Here is a 16,909-nt window from a genome sequence, read left to right as displayed (position 1 = left end):
GGGTTGGTGGGGGGAGGCGGGAGGGAAAGGGGTAGTGGCATTTCTTATTATGCTTCAACAGAGATAATGTATTTTTAATATTTTTTTAAATTAAAACAAATAACTCAAAGTCAAATGACCACCCCTTACGAGATTATGGCATCTGGCAATAGATAGATAGATAGATAGATTATTATTAGCAAATAACAGTAAATAATTATTTATTAAGATTAGCATATGCAATTCCTTACAAAAACCATTAAAACATATTATTTAAATCAAATATCCACAGCCTAATAATTTATTAGGCTGTGGATATTTGATTTAAATACTCTGTTTTCATGATTTTTTATTTTTTGTAACGAATTACATATGCTATTGTATATCTATATTGAATTAATAAATTGTCTTGACAAGACAAGAGAAAGAAAGAGAGATAAAGAGCATTATTCTGAGAGAGAGAGAGAGAGAGAGAGAGAGAGAGAGAGAGAGACAGACAGACAGAGAATAAGTACGGGAATGGCAAAGGATCGTCCCTTTGAGTGAGGAGATAAGGCATAAACTTCGTCCCTCTTCTCTCTCTTATTCTCCATTCCTTTCCTCCTCTCTCTCTTATTCTCCATTCCCTCCCTCCTCTGTCGGAGAGAGAGAGAGAGATTGATGATACAGTAATCACATGATCTTTGCCAATACCTTGGTAAATATAGGCTGTTTTTCCCGGACAATGACCTACTGCACCTCAGTCACTGCAGGTGGTGGGCAGGTTGCTAATTTAGTAATTTCTTTAATTATACCAATATATATTTTACAGTAATTCCCACAAATATATGCAAATGATTTGCGCTAGCACTTTACGACATTGCACAAGCTAAATATTAGATTGCACGCTTGCGCAAATTACAAATAATAGAAAATAATAATAATCAATAAAAGTAAGTCAGTAGGTATGCTGTTTTATTTAAATATCTCAATATTTTTCAGTAATTCCCAAAAATATATGCAAATGGTTTGCGCTTGCGCTTTGCGACATTGAGCAAGCTAAATATTTGTCAGATTGCGCATTTGCGCTTGCGCAAGGTAGTGAACTGTGGATTGCGCTTTGCGCTTGCGCAAGGTCCTTCTTAGTTTGCGCTGCCCACCAGTGTATGTATATATATATATATATATATATATATATATATATATATATATAACGATCGACCCATTAACTTATTATCAGTAACTTACAAACTCTTCACTAAATTCCTTACCAACAGAATAACAACAAAATCAGAAGAAAACCAACCTCATGAACAGGCAGGATTCTGAAGCGGGTGTTTGACTACTGATCATCTACACACAATGAATCAGCTAACTGAGAAAACTACAGAATACACTATATTAAACCAATATGTTTAGGCACTGTTGATTACGAAAAGGCTTTCGACTCAGTGAAGAACATAGCAATTATAAATTCACGGTGAAAACAAGCAGTAAATAAGAACACTGTAAAACTTCTTGAAAACATATATAAAGAGGGAACTGCTACAGTTAAATCACACAAAGACTCGTAAAAAATTAAGATTGGAAGGGCATGCATCAGGGAGATACAATTTGACCAAAATTATTTACAGCATATCTAGAAAGAATTTTCAGAATGCCAAACTAGGAAAACAAAGGAGTAAACATTGATGGAGAAAAGCAAAACCATTTAAGATTCGCAGTTGACACTGTCCTTATCTCAGAAACATCAGAGACACTGCGCGAAATATTAAATGACCTGAACAGAGAAAGACTCAAAAGAGGAATAAGATGAACCAGCGTAAAACTAATGTTTAATGCACATACTGTACACGAAAAAGCATCTGCCGAATAAGCCATGAAATTCTTGAAGAAGTCATGGAGTACAGCTGCTTGGGATAAATAATTAAAATTAATGAGAGATCATGATAGCAAAATAAAAAGATGCATTACAATTGGTTGGAAAGCTATCAGCAAACATAGAGACACTATGAAAAGTAGCTTCCCAATTTGTATAAACCGAAAAGTATCCAACGAATGTATAATTCCTGCTACGACACATGGCTGTGAGACATGGAAACTGACAAAATCAATGGAAAATACAGTAAACTAATCCATTCTCAGACAGCAATGGAAAGGTCAATGTTGGGAATATCTTTAAGTGACAGGAAAAGATCAACTAGGGTGGGAGAGCAGACTAAAGTCAAAGACATTATAGAAGTTATAAAAGAACAGAAATGGAGGTGGGCAGGCCACATAGCAAGAATAAGGGATAACCGATACAGCAAAAAGCTGACTGACTGGACACCATGAGACTGCAAGCATAGCAGGAAAATGTCAGACAGGAGGTAAAGTGATGAGGTAGAGAAATTTGCAGGGAAAACATGGCAAAGACTGGCTCAGTCAAGGAATTTGTGGAGACGGCTGGGAGAGGCCATTGTTCAAAAGTGGACTTGTAATGGCTGATAATGATGATGATGATATATATATATATATATATATATATATATATATATATATATATATATATACAGTAAAATCTCAAATTTCGACAGTTTAGAATTCCATTCCATCCATCCATTGCCAGACGCCATGTATCCCAAACGGGGTGGTCAAGGGCTTAGAGTTAATTGTTTTACAGGGAGGGGCACTAATCCTCCACCAACCCCACTTGACACGTAGGGATGCGATGAATGAAATTTTGATGCATTTTGGAGTGGTCTGCCTACCTTACTCTTCGATGCCAATTCGCGAATTTCGATGCTCTCAGGGCCAGACTCCAACCAAAACAAGCAAAGATAATATGTTTGATGCAAACCAAAATGCTAGAAGTGAAGGAAAATTATATGAAAAAGTATGAACCTAACCTAATATCGTATGTAACATGTGCTCTCAGGGCCAGACTCCAACCAAAACAAGCAAAGATAATATTTTTTATGCGAACCAAAATCCTAGAAGTGAAGGAAAATTAAAAGAAAAAGTATGACCCTAACCATATGTGGACATGCATTTCACTGCAATTCAGTTGTATGTATTTTCTTTGTATTTTCGTTGCAACTTACCTGTTTCAAAATGGCAAGCAAGGGTGGTTCATTGGGTAAATGTAGTGATGTACGAGAGCAGCCTGGCACCTCTAAATCTTTGCAGCCAAAGGAGAAATGGCAGTACAGGAAAGGGCAGAAATACACCAAGTACTGCATACACTTGCTGACAGTATGGCAATACAATGCAGAACTACAGTTACTTAACCCGTCACGTCCCGAGCTATTTCGCATCTGACACCCCCCAATCCCGAGGTATTTTCGAAAATTTTTGCTTTGGCTAAAACCTCCGCTTATGGTGAGAAACATCGAAAATTCATAGAGAAATCGCTCACCTGAGGTTTAAAATACTCGATCCAGGTACCAGTACCTCCTTACTTTACTGGGTTTTCTAACAGGCTGGCACCAAAGAAAACAAGTTCTATTGGAGGATAACTGTTTCACACCACTCATAAACAGTATTTATTTATTTACTTGGTACGAGTTTATATGTAGTACAAGAGTATATTGGTTTTCAAACAGTAATATAGGCATTATAAGCATTGTTTCACTCACTAACTCATCACCATACCTGACCTTCTTTTGCCACATTACCTGATCATTATTTCTGACTGTTTCTTCCTCTAATGCTATGTAAACTTTGTCCTCCACATTGTCATCGATTGGGGAATCACTCTGGCCCTGAATGTTTTTACTGGCCAGGTCACTGGTAACAGGTGAATCACCGAGACAATGGCGTGAGGGGGGGAGGGGGAGATTATGAGGTATAAGGCATTGTCCCTGCTTCGCATCTTGTAGAGGAATAGAGGAAGGTGTCCCGTGTATACTTACGAAAAATCACGCGCAAAAATTGAAAATTGTGCAAATTAAGGACCTTGCAATTGCACGACGTACCAGTACGTCGTCGGGACTGGCAAATGCAAAATGTTGCATCGTACCCATACGTCGATGGGACGGGGCGGGTTAACCACAATTATAGTTCATAAAGTTTACAGGGGGTGTGGGCAAAAAATCATGATTTCACCTAAAGGTGAATGTAGGGAAGAGTAAAGTGATGGTCTTTGAGAGAGGTGAAGTTAGTGAATGTACAGCGAGGCTGGATGGTGAGGAATTGGAAAATGTGAGTACGTTTAAGTATTTGGGTAGTGTGATGAGTAAGGATGGAGGTTTGGAGGGTGAAGTGCTTGAAAGGGTACAGCAGGGAAGAAAGGTTGCTGGTTCCTTGAAAGCAGTGATAAGAAACAGGGAAGTGAGCATGGAAGTGAAAAAGTTACTACATGACAGTATTGTGATACCAACTCTAACGTACGGAAGTGAAGCTTGGACATTGTTGGAAGGACACAAGTCAAGAGTGAGACCAGTGGAAATGAGTTATTTAAGAGGAGCCTGTGGAGTCACGTGGAGAGAGAGGCTGACGAATGAGGATATAAAGGAGCGTTGTGGTGTGGATGTGGATGTGATAGGAAGCATTATGAGGAACACACTGAGGTGGTTTGGCCATGTGGAGAGGATGGAGGGTGAAAGACTGACAAAGAGAGTGTATGTGAGTGAGGTGGAGGGGGGAAGAGGGAGGGGGAGGCCGAGGATGAGATGGAGGGATGGGGTGGAGAGGTACATAAGAGAGGGGGGTGTGAGTTGGGAGCAGGGCAGTGAAATGGCGGGGGACAGGGCGACTTGGAGGCGATTTGTTTGTGGCCACCCCAAACGGGATTGAGGCGTCTGGCAATAGATAGATAGAGATAGGTTTGGAAGCCCCAGACCCAAACTAATTTCTCCCATAAGAAGTTCAGGTTAAATTTCGATGTTTTTAATTTAGATGCGGTTTTTAGGTACATATGTCCATCGAAATTTGAGATTTTAGTGTGTGTGTATATGTATATATATATATATATATATATATATATATATATATAGTCGTATAAGGTATGAAAATATTCTTGTGGGGAAATAAGCCTATATGTATAAATATGTATGCACACTGATGCCTTTTATTAGAAAATCAACAGCATGCACACAAACAGGAGGCATGTACTAAAATTATATATTGTAAATTAAAATCAAAGTTTAATTAAAATCCATTTCTCTAGTTTCCTAGATCATCAGTTAAAAGTAGTGGCCTAGGAAGAGGTGTGCTTCCTACAAGTGATTGATAGCCACTGATATCTGGTATGAATTGTCCACCGTTGTTAGTTTCATTTCATATATATATATATATATATATATATAGTATATACATACAGAGAGAGAGAGAGAGAGGAAAAACAAAAGTCACATGGTAAAATATTTTTTCTGCTATGAATAATGTGACGAATTATTTGGTACAATACTCAACTACTAATTTAGAATAATGTAACAGTTAATCCCTTCCATCCAAAGACACATTTTTACATTTTATCCTTGCTACCACAAGGCAATATAATTCTGATCAGGAAACACTTATCAAACCAAGAGGGGTAGGCTACATACAGCCTTCATCAATACCTCCACTAACACAGATACTTCATAAGCTGACCACATAATCTGGTGATATGAAGAATTAAAAGGGAAAAAAAAGGTCATCGATCCAAAGAAGTTAAGTTATATTATTAATAATGCCAAAATGATACATTTCCATGACTTTAAAACTCTTCTAATTTGATTATCAAGGTAAAATGTACAGAAGAAAAAATACTATCAAACTGTAAACATTTTCTGGATTGGAGTTTGGGGATGCAATGAACATTACTGTGTGCAACATGCTTTTTAGGAAGAGAGACAGTATGCTGATTACAAATAAGTCCGAGGGTAACAGTGACCAGACTATTTCCTGGTCAGGAGGGCTTATAGGAAGTTGGTGAAGGATGTTAAGTTATAGGGAGTTAGGAGTATGTGCTGCAACACAAAATGCTGATATGTGACATGGTATTAAGGGAGTGCATAATGAAGAAAGGGACCTATGCACCCAGAGGGAAAACATGGAAGTTGAAAAACCAAGCAGTAAGAGATGCCTTCTACAGCATGATAAGGTGCTGATTCTATTGAACAATGGGCTCACTAAAACACTGGGTAACATGGTGGTTGGATGAGGGTGCTGGAGTCACTGTTCAGAAGTAAAGAAGAATTTTCTAGGAATGGAAAAGGGGTAGTAAGGGCGAGAGGAATACTTGACTGCCATGCGCACAGCCAGCAACGAGGTAAACAGGGCAAAATCTGATTCCCAATCTTTTACTGGAAAGCATTAAGAATGCCAAAAGGAGAATGTGGTATATAAGGTGCCAAAACTGATGACGAGAGAAAACTGGAAGATCACAGGTGTGCAATGTGTGAAGAATGATGAAGGAAAGGTAGTGGTGAACAGTAAGAACCATAAAGATGCTTGGAGACAGCATTATAATCGGATGCTGAATGAGGAGCTTGTCTGGAATAGGGAAGGTTTGGAGTATGCGGATCCAGTGTTAGGCCCTTGACCTGATGCTGCTACTGTCAGTAAGGCAATCAGTGGGATTCATTGAGGGAAGGCAGTGGGTATCTGGGTTGACTGCTGAAATGTTGAAGGCCTCAGGAGATACAGTATAGGAGTGGGCTGTTCCAGGTGACTGGCTACAGACTGTGACTAATTAAGGGGAAGGGTCATGCCCTGGAAAGAGGAAATTATAAAAGTTTAAAACTTTTGTACTACATAATTAAGGTAGTGCAGAGTGTTCCCTGTTCACTGATTGAGTCTCAAAGGCAGTTCTTTTCATGCCATATAATTTCCACTTGGAACTCCCTTCTTACTGAAGCTGTTGAGGCATCCTCCCTTACTCAGTTTAAAGCTAAACCCTCCCATGCCCTCCATAATACTCTCTTTTCCCCTCAGTAGCTCCTCACAGTGGACTGACAGTCTCACTCATTACAAAGTCTACTAATGTTAATATTCTTGATTCCTATGTAAGTTCTCCTGATTATATAATCAATTCCAGATTTTCAACTGGCCATCTTGTTATTACTTTCTGATATGCTCCATTTGTTCTGGCTGGAGTGCCGTTTGTGTTGGGCTGCTTGCTCTTCCAGGTGCCTCATGTGCCCCTTGGTGCAGTAGCCCTACCAGGTGAGTACAGGATGGTATAAGGGAAAGAGTGAATACTGACAAGATGCAGCTTGGGTTTATTCCAGGCAAAGGGATCACTGATACAATATTCATTGTCTGAAAGCTTTAAGAAAAAATATATATACAGGAAACAAGAGGGAGCTGTACAGTACTTTGTTTTTAAATAAAAAGGGCTCTGACAGTTCCTACGGAGGTGATAAAGCGGAAAATGACAAAGCTTGAGATCAAGGAGAGGCTGGATAACCCCTAAAACGCGGATCGTCGCGTTTGCGACGCTCGGCCAACAGGGCAGGACGGCGGGTCGTCGCGTTTGTGATTTTAATAAATTTTGAATAACCGCGGGCAAGCAGGCTCCAGCTGGTATTGTCTATCAGTACCACCACCCTCTAGCTACAACTACCATACTTTACCTTTGTACTACTGACCTCAGTTGTTGCCAAATATCGCGTTTTCCCCCCGTCCCCCCCCCACCACGGCCCGGCCAGCCTGGCTGTGATACATGGCAGCGCTCTGAGCGCTCAGAACTGTAAATCTGTGATCTCCTCTCACAAGCAGTTTATGCTACTAGGAAATGCTTGTTTCCCCAGTTGTAACACTAGCTTTTTTTCTCACGGTTTGCCTCTGTTTAGCGTCAGTTTACTGCAGGCTTTCAAAGTGAGATTATGGCGAGTTCTAGCTCTTCCCAGTCAGTGCAAGCGGCCGACAGGAACGAGAATAAAGTGGCGGACGTAAGGCAGAATAAAAAGCGCGCCGTGGTGATCTTTTGGGAAGTAATATGATTGAAAATAATGTAGTATACATGTTTTTAGCTGTCAAAATGGAAATGTTTGTTGAGTGACGGGAAGACCGCCGCCACAGTGCATGTCGGCCGTACGCTCCGTTGATTTTAGCCTTATTTTCAGTGCTTATTGTACAAATACGGATTCCTAACTACCTTTACGTTGTAGTATAAAGTTTACTGTGACAGAATGAGGCTGTGGTAGAGTGGAAACCGGGTTGGTTACCCAACTTTGCAAGTCTCCACAAGTCCTTGGGTAGTCCATGAAGGCTCAACACCTGTCTCTGGAGAAAGCTGAATGTAAGTACTATCTGCCATACCAAGTATAATGTTCTAGGGTTAATCTCTGATTTTTGGCGAATATTTTCCTACAGGTACTCAGACCGCGATACAACCCCGCCACTCGGGGGAGAACGACTGTACACAGCCGCGTTTTAGGGGTTAAAGTACTTGTGGCAATGTACGAGGGTACTCGCACCCAAGTGTTTGAGTGATGAGTTTTCCATGAATGCTGGCATACATCAGGGGTCAGTCTTAAGCCCCTTATTGTTTATTGTGTGCTTGGAGAACTTTCACATGACTTCAGAACTGGACTCCCATGGGAAATCTTGTATGCTGATAACTTGGTGTTGACAGCAGACAATGCGAGGGAGGCAAAGGAAACTTTCAGGAAGTGGAGAGAAGGAATGAGGTACAAGGGCTTCAGAGTAAATGCGGATAAAAAAATGATACTGTATCCAGGACTCATGGCAGTACTGTCAAAGCAAAGGAAATGTGGCCATGTGCAGTTTGCCACAAAGGTGTAGGAGGTAACTCTATTTTGTGCAGTGTTTGTGATATGCAGGTGCATAAGAGATGTGGTGATATGCAAATTCTGCTACAATAAGAAGTTACCATATTAAAGTTAGGTTTGCTGACATCGGTGGTAGTGCCCTACAGAGGACAATGTCGATTAGGACCAAAAACTTATTTGTCCTCAAGTCCTTCTGGTTAGTTAGGTTAGGAGGGACAAACGATTCAGGTGAGTAAACGGAGTGACTTTGGTGCTGAATCAACGTGAAAATCTGACATGCAGGATGACCACCTGCCAGTTTGTGCGTAAAAGTAGTGAGGTTGCAGAGTTGATAGCTTCAAAATTATGTATATCCATAACTTTTTAAAGCCATTACAATGATAATCACATTATCGCTGAGAAAAAATACAACTGTAAACTTTATGCATGAGGGTTCACCTGCTGTTTCACCATAATATTCTACTGAGAATTTAGTGGGAACAGAACAAGAAATTTTCTTACTCTTCCACTCAATACCAATCGGTAAGAAACAGCTACTTCAAGCTTGCTACACCTAAACATGTACTGTACATACCATAATCAAGAAAAATAACCATTAATATCAGCAACTAAAATTAGGCAGACACTTACCTTAATGTTCCAGGAATATATATATATATATATATATATATATATATATATATATATATATAAATATATATATATATTACCTAAATGCTCCAGGTAAAAAAAAAATATATATATATAGTAGATACCTTAATGCTCCAGGTAAAAAAAAAATACGTAGATACTTACCTTAATGCTCCAGGTACAGAATTCCACAATAAAACTGCTCCTTCGCTGAATACCTTCAGCTTCAGCTGAGAGACATCAAACTCAGACCTGTCACCTATCAGCTGTTTCTTGCCGTGAGTGTTGTGATATGGTTCGGTCCAGCCTATGTTCGGGCAACTATTGCGGAAGAGTTTGAGAGTAATATTTCAAAATAAGAAAATGAAACTTCAAAATGATTCTGAAAGGTCCGCAAAAATAAAAATTGATGCTTACATAATAATTTATCATATACATAGATAAAATTCGGCTCCAGAGCATAAGCGTTTGGTCCGATGGGACTTACCCACTGAGCTCTACAGCAAGGTCTAAACTCTATAATATGGTTAGGCAGCGGGCTATCTCCCACTGAGCTATGTAATATGGAGAGGCTTTCTCATGGATAACACAGCATAATTTATGTAGCCGCCGCCAGGAGTGCGCTGTAGCGGCAGCCTGCCATGTTACACCACGCCTGATGCCCATGGTTTTTAAACTGAGGTGTTCGTTGGGTTTTTGAAAGCAGCCCATGATTCCGTATTATATAGTGTTATGGTCAGCTGTGCAGCTTCTGGATGCAAAAATGGGTACAGGAATTCATCAGAGATAGCATTACATTTCACAAGTAAGAAATGTATCTTGTTGCTATTCTATAGCATTACTGTCCCCCTGGGGTGGGACGGGAAGATTCTTCCCCAGTTTCCCTGCATGAATGAGGCCACTAAAACGGGCCCATTTATCTCCAGTCTTTCTCTCTATGTCCTTCTCTTTGTTATGCTGGGTGTGTTTAGTCCGGCCTCTCGTCCTAAAAACACCAGCGACTGAGCGGGGTCCTCTTTCTAGACCGGAAGTAGAACACTCACAAAGGAACAGGGCATAAAAACTCGGTAGTATACCTTAACGCATCTATTATCTTAATCCAAACTCCTTACAATACATAAGCAAAGATAAACTGAATATGGAAGGGACAAAGTGACAGTTATTATTATTGGTACAATGTGTCCACGAGCACAGTAAATACATAGATATGACAGGTCACTAGGGCACAATATAGGTGTTAGAGTTAATGCACAATTTCCATTTAATATACTCGTCAGGGTACGCTACATATGGATGACGTGAAGCGCCAGGTTAATCAGTACTACCATACATATCACGTAGGCGCAATGTCTGTACCCGAGTTGCGACGCACATGAATGTCAGCCGCGGCGACACTGTTTGCAGGTTCTGTCTTTATTGACTTCTTAGTTAGCCTCGGGCCGCCACTGATACGTTTCCCTGGTTCCGTAGGGCTTAGGTATAGACACAGTACCTTGGGTTAGTTAGGACTGGAATCTTGGTATATCGCTTTTGTCTCGCTGTTGACATTCACTGACCATTACCTTCTGATGTATAGTTTCTGTCTCACTGTTCATATTGACTGACCGTCACTTTCTAGTGTATTGTTTCTGTCTTACTGGTCACACCAACCGTCATGTTCACCAAGTCTTTGACACGATTCGGGAGGTGGAAGGTGTCGTCACTGGACTGCATATGCCTGGGGTTAGTAGAGGTGACGCCCGGGAGTGGGAGGGGGCCCCTCGGGAGAGCTCTCCTGTAGGAAGCACGGCACAGCTCTCGGGGACGTCACTGCACGGGCGTGTATCGTAGCTGGGGTGCAGGGAGGCCCTTCCGTCTGGGGGCCTCGACCTGATAGATGGTCCTCGAGACTGCGGCTGAGCAGCTTCAGGAGTCGGGCTTGCCGCTTCTTACTCCGGGCGGAGGGCCGACGGGGAGTGGAGCCTGAGCGGTCCTGCCTTGGGGTCCGCAGGCTGGCCCTGGGAGACCTGGTGCTGCGGTCGCCTACAGGGTGCGGCGCCGTCGGGTTGACTGCGGCACCTCTTCTGCAGGGCGTCCGTCAGGGGTCGGCGTCGTCCAGGAACTGACTGTAGGGCAGGAACAGGACCTCACCACCACTCCTGGAATGGCAACACCTCCGGGGGACCACACCTGGAGGGAGAGAGAAAAGGGCGTCCCGCGCAGCCGAGAGGTAGTTAGCCGGTCGCTCAAGGGGCCTTCCCCTCCGGGAGAACCCTCGAGACTGCAGACGAAGGGCGTACAGTGGCCGTCCCTTCCCCAACACGTACGGTGGCCGTTGTTGCGATTCCACAGTCTCTAAGGGCAGCAGCAGAAGGACGTACGGTGGCCGTTGCCGCGGGCTTACTCCCGTAGGAGGAGGAGGTGGATGAGGGACGTACGGTGGCCGTTCCCTCCCCGACATGTACGGTTGCCATTGTCGCGGTTCCACTCCTGCCTTTGACTGCCGGTTTGTGCTCAATAGCTAGCACACCGAGTGACCGAGGCGGTCTCCAGATGTGGCTGTAGCTGAGGGATGTACGGTGGCCGTTCCCTCCCCGGTACGTATGGTGGCCGTTACCGCGGTGTTGCCTGGGACTGTATCTGGAGCAGTCCCACCCCAATCCTGGTGAGGGCTGCTCCGTCCGTGAAGTAGTGTCGCATTACTGCGACGTCACAGTTGGGCGGGTTGAGGGGAAGAGGGACTCAAGTTAGGGGCGCCAAGGCGCCCGTCTTGCTCTGGGCCAGTCCCGCACTCACCTGGCTCGCAGTGGTGCCATCCTGGGATGGGGGTTGGACTGGGGCTCCGTAGCGGGGTGGGGGGTCCGGCGGCGGAGGCGCGTATTTTACTCTCTTCTGTTCACACTCTCTTATAGATATTTCCATGTTTCTTCCGGCCTTCTGGACATTCGGTTTCATGACATGGATAGTGCCATAGAGGGTAAGTCCTGTGCAGCAACCTATGGCGTTGTTTTATACTCATTGGCTAAATGTACCCACAGAGAAAAAATAATCCATATATTGTATGTTTTTGAATTATAAGCGACGAGTGTATCTATATTAATAACCACTGCTTAGCGGAAATAAAGCATTTGATTTTGAATTTGAGTGCTGGTGTTTCAATATGGCGGCCAAAATCATACGCCCGGGACGGAGATAGAGATAGAGGCTATCTCTACGGCGAGCCTGTGACTTTGGCCGCCAGATTGAAACACCGTACTCGTTGCTTCCGTTATGTTCTTAGCCTGCTGTCTCCGTTTCGTTGTTGCTTCCATAAGCTGCGCAGTGGGCCATGGCACTATATTTTAAGCAGAGCAGCGGGCCACGCCACTATATTTTCCGGATTCAGCTGCTGATTTCAGAAGGCGAGGGCATCAGGTGTGGTGCATAAACATTATCAGCGCTGCCCTGGTCCCCTGGCGGCGGGCACACATCTACACAACTACGCGGCACTGCCCATGAGTAAGCTTCTCCATAGGCTAGAGCTCAGTGGACTTGCCCTGGCGAATAGGAATAGCTTTTAAATTATACACGCATTACTAATAGCATGTCCTGAATCAAAGGTCCACTACCAGTAAAAATATCAACAAAAGAATATATTTATATGCGATAATTAACTGTGGTCCAAGTTTATCCTGTGTTTGATTATTTTGCATGTACAGTATTTGGTAGGCTAAATGCTCAACCGGCATTATTGCCTACCGTGGACATAGAAAAGACAAGAAAGAAATTACCTTCATTTTTAGTGAATTATTTAAATGGAAGAACAAATTATAACATGAGGGAAGAGAGCTTCCTTGAGTACAACTCTGTCGGGTAGTTGGTGGTTTTATATCGTTATAATGATATTAATGAAATTTTCTCTTAATTTTAAAAGTAAAAATGGATGTATAGCATGATTCTAATTCACAGCTTCTAATATGATGTTAATAAAAGTATTATCAAATCTAGTAAATTATAAGCATTATATATTATATCAAGCACTTAAACCGCGTTTATGCTGACAAAAATCACTATTAAAAGTTTTGTGGGATAAGGATTGATTTTATTACCATGTTTCATCATTTGTTCGTATGTTGCCATGAATTTTGAACATGGTTGTTTGTCAGCACTGCTACCGCTAGACGTGCAGTATTTGAGGTGTAAGAACGCACTGTTAGCACTGAGGTCGGTTTCTACCAAGGTAGAAAGGTGGTACGACCGGATGTGGGCCGTCATGCTGTTTTGTCAAGTTGACCCTAGCTCAGGTTAAGGAGAAGGTAAGATTTTTTTCGCTTGTCGGCTTCTTCTTCCAAATTACGGAACAACTATTGTTTCATTGATCTGGAACTCGTACTAAAAACTACAGCGAGTGATGCTTTATTAACTGAATGCCGGAAGTCTTAAACTGCATAGCATAAATGATAAACATGGGATTACAGGTCAGTTTTAACTTAGTATACGAATTATATAATATAGTTGTAGATAATAATGCTATATATTTTTAAGTACGAGTAAAGCCTAATGTACAGTATTATCTTCCAACACCTCTAATTTTTAATATGCTGCCAAAGATATGCCACAATGTGTGGCTTTTACGTTGCAACCGCGGCATAAGTATTACGCTTGACTCTGGTTTACGGAAGGGTGTAGCTAGGATTTTTAAAAATGTGTACTCAAGCTTATAGCTATGGGGTGGTCGAATACAGTTCACTGAGTCCGGGGTATTCCCCCAGATCTCTGAGGTGGACGCAGCACCTTCTGAACTAATTTCATTCATTCAATCATTGCCAGACGCCATGTATCCCAAACGGGGTGGCCAACGGCTTAGAGTTAATTGTTTTACAGGGAGGGGCACTAATCCTCTACCAACCCCACATGACACGTAGAGATTCCAACAGCATCTGGTGTTCCCAGGCGGTCACCCATCCAAGTACTAACCAGACCCATAATAATAATAATAATAATATCAATAAACATTGCGACAGAATTCTCCCAGTTGTTTGACCAACCGGAAATATTTTATTCTTTATTTCTGCGAAACCGCGGGTCAAGTTTAGGTAGATTCTGCCTTTTCCTTCCTGAAAAAGAAAGAAGGAAAATCAGTTACGGCAGAACACAAATTTCTAGAAGGTTGCCAACTGTACAGTACTATACCCTCACTTAGCAAACTTATATTCTTTGACATCAACCATGGATGGGAGGCACACGGCACCCGTGACGTCATTACAGTTTCATAGGGAAGCAGATGTCCGAGTTGCCTGGGAGCTCCAGTACCTTCACCTGGTAGGCAGTTGTGGAGGAGAATGTTATGCCCATCCTGCTCTGACAGCTGGTTTCTGCTGTAAAGGGTCAGTCGGGTGCGTGACACCCATGGTTGATGATACCCAATTTCATTAACCTTACAGGAAACAAAGTAGCTGGGGGATGGTCAACCCTTCAGAAGTGGCCCAAAGGACTCACAGGAGGTGTAAGAGGAGTTTAGAAGACATTGGACCTTTAAAAAAAAAAAAAAAAGTATGGAAACTTGTGTATTTATTTATTTATTTTTTTTTTCCAGTACTTGATTTCAGTTCCTCATAATGTCAACTTCAAGTACAAAGACAAAATAATGTTCCTCTGTATAAGTTTATTTGAATAAAGGTTTGTATATATATATATATATATATATATATATATATATATATATATATATATATATATATATATATATATTAAAATCTGGTGTGAGCCACGCGTGGTTAGTTTCGGTGTGTCAAAAACATAAGGTTATAAGGTACAGCAGGCACGCATTTGAGAGGGATGGGAATACGTCCCTTATTTTCGTCAGACCAATAATTACTTATTGTAAGAAAACAATTTTATTGGCCTAAATATAAGCAATAATTATCTTAGACAAATGTTACCACAGAATTCTTTCAATGAAATGGTGGATTTGGTAAAAAAAAAAAAAAATGAATGTGGTAATGAGTCAGAATGATTTGTTGCTCGCGGGAATGAGGGACTTTCAGGTGTCGTCTGCTACCTAGCTCGTAGGTCCTAACTCGGTCCAAGAACTGAAAAAATAACTGTTGTGACTATTTTATATGTCTGGATAAACTTACGAGAGTTATTAAGAATCACGCACCCTCCACTTTTTCAAAGTGCTGGGTCCGGCCCTGGACAGACATTAAATATGCTAATATTATGGTATCATTTATCCATTTTTTAAATTATTTCCTCGTGTTAAGCCAATGTAAGTTAATAGTGGGCTGATGCAAACACTGTTCGATATAATGACTCCTCAGCTGTTTGTATGAAAATGTCAAGCACTTGGTATATGTCCAAAGAAATATTTATATTTACAAATGCTTTTAATAATTTAAAACTGTACCTAGTAAGCAATGTTGGTTTTGGTAGATAATTAAGGTTGTATGTTCTGAGTAGGGATAAGTAATTACTACTGATGGTGGTATCCCCTTATATGTTAGTAATGGATTTTTTCATACTGCAGTGGAAGCTTACTTCAAGTAGCCCAATTAGTATGTAGCATTAGAAACTGTTTCTCACACATAAACTGTAACAATATACATTGATCTATGTATCTACAGCCAGACACCATAATTCCGCAAGGGGTGGCCGTATGTCTTTGAGTTAGTTGTACCGGGAGGGGCACTAACCCTCCGCCAACCCACTTGTTGGCACGTAGGGAACACGTATGGATTGGTTATATGGTTACCATCCAGCTTTGTAGATGGTTTCTTGGATTACTGGAAACCATTAGGCTTGCCACTCAGTGTAAAACCACCTGAAAAGGAGAGTAATAAAAAGTGACAGGAAAGATGGGAGAAATAGGAAGAGGGCAGACAGAATGATAAAGTTGAAGGAAGAAGTAGGCAACACAACATCAAGTGAGTGGATGATGGTCACCACCACCTACTACTGCTGTATCAAAATGCTCTCACAGAATGCATGTTCATTTTACCTACTGTATATGCTGTGCGAGGGAAGTTGCTTGATTTGACTCCACTAAATTAAGGTATCACATTTTATAATTATGACATCTCTACAGTACACAGCACTCAGACCTAATATGCCAGATCGTGAAGTTCCATACATTATCTGGGTAGAACCTAATTTAACTTTCCTAACCAGTTATCATACAGGCTACATAAAACTACTGACACTGTCCTCCTCTGACCCACCCATTTGCAGACAGCCGTGCAGCCGAGCTGATATTAAGTTAATTCAGTTTAAAAGGGGCCTAGTGCTCCGCTCCCCTCCTCCCGGGAATAAAACTTGGCCCCGTTTTTTTGGAGACCTGGAGACAGTTCTTAAATCTGGCCCGGGGAACTTTACGTGTAATTTTTGCAGTCGAGTTCCCTCCCCCTCCATTCTTATGCTGTAGCTGAGACTGATGTGGTAGTGGTAAAGGTGATAGTTGTTGCGATAGCCCTTGTACTGTACAACAATCGAGGATGCGATGACTGTCAGCTAATGATTGTTGTGGGAGCGTTTGTGTTGATAGTTGTGGAATTATAGATATAAATTACAAGGAAGTGAATGCAGGTTTCATTTCCAATTGCCCGCGAGCGAACTTTAAGTTTTCAATTTTAGGAACTGTATAGCTAATAACATGACCTTGT

The 16,909-nt window shown here is 41.7% G+C and overlaps 1 protein-coding gene across 1 annotated transcript in view; it reads right to left on the bottom strand.

Moving 5' to 3' along the window:
* Positions 1–16,909, bottom strand: part of Syx18 (syntaxin 18) — a 258,696-nt gene that overhangs the window by 37,289 nt on the left and 204,498 nt on the right. Inside the window, exon 2 of the mRNA XM_080276661.1 lies at positions 9,456–9,542. The gene's annotated coding sequence lies outside the window, so the exon portion shown is untranslated. The remainder of the gene's footprint in view (positions 1–9,455; positions 9,543–16,909) is intronic.

This window comes from Coenobita brevimanus, chromosome 66 (genome assembly GCF_032717465.1).
Source record: "Coenobita brevimanus isolate Jiangsu-jjx chromosome 66, ASM3271746v2, whole genome shotgun sequence".
Classification (NCBI taxonomy): Eukaryota; Metazoa; Arthropoda; class Malacostraca; order Decapoda; family Coenobitidae; genus Coenobita; species Coenobita brevimanus.
This window is presented reverse-complemented; position numbering and strand designations above follow the sequence as displayed.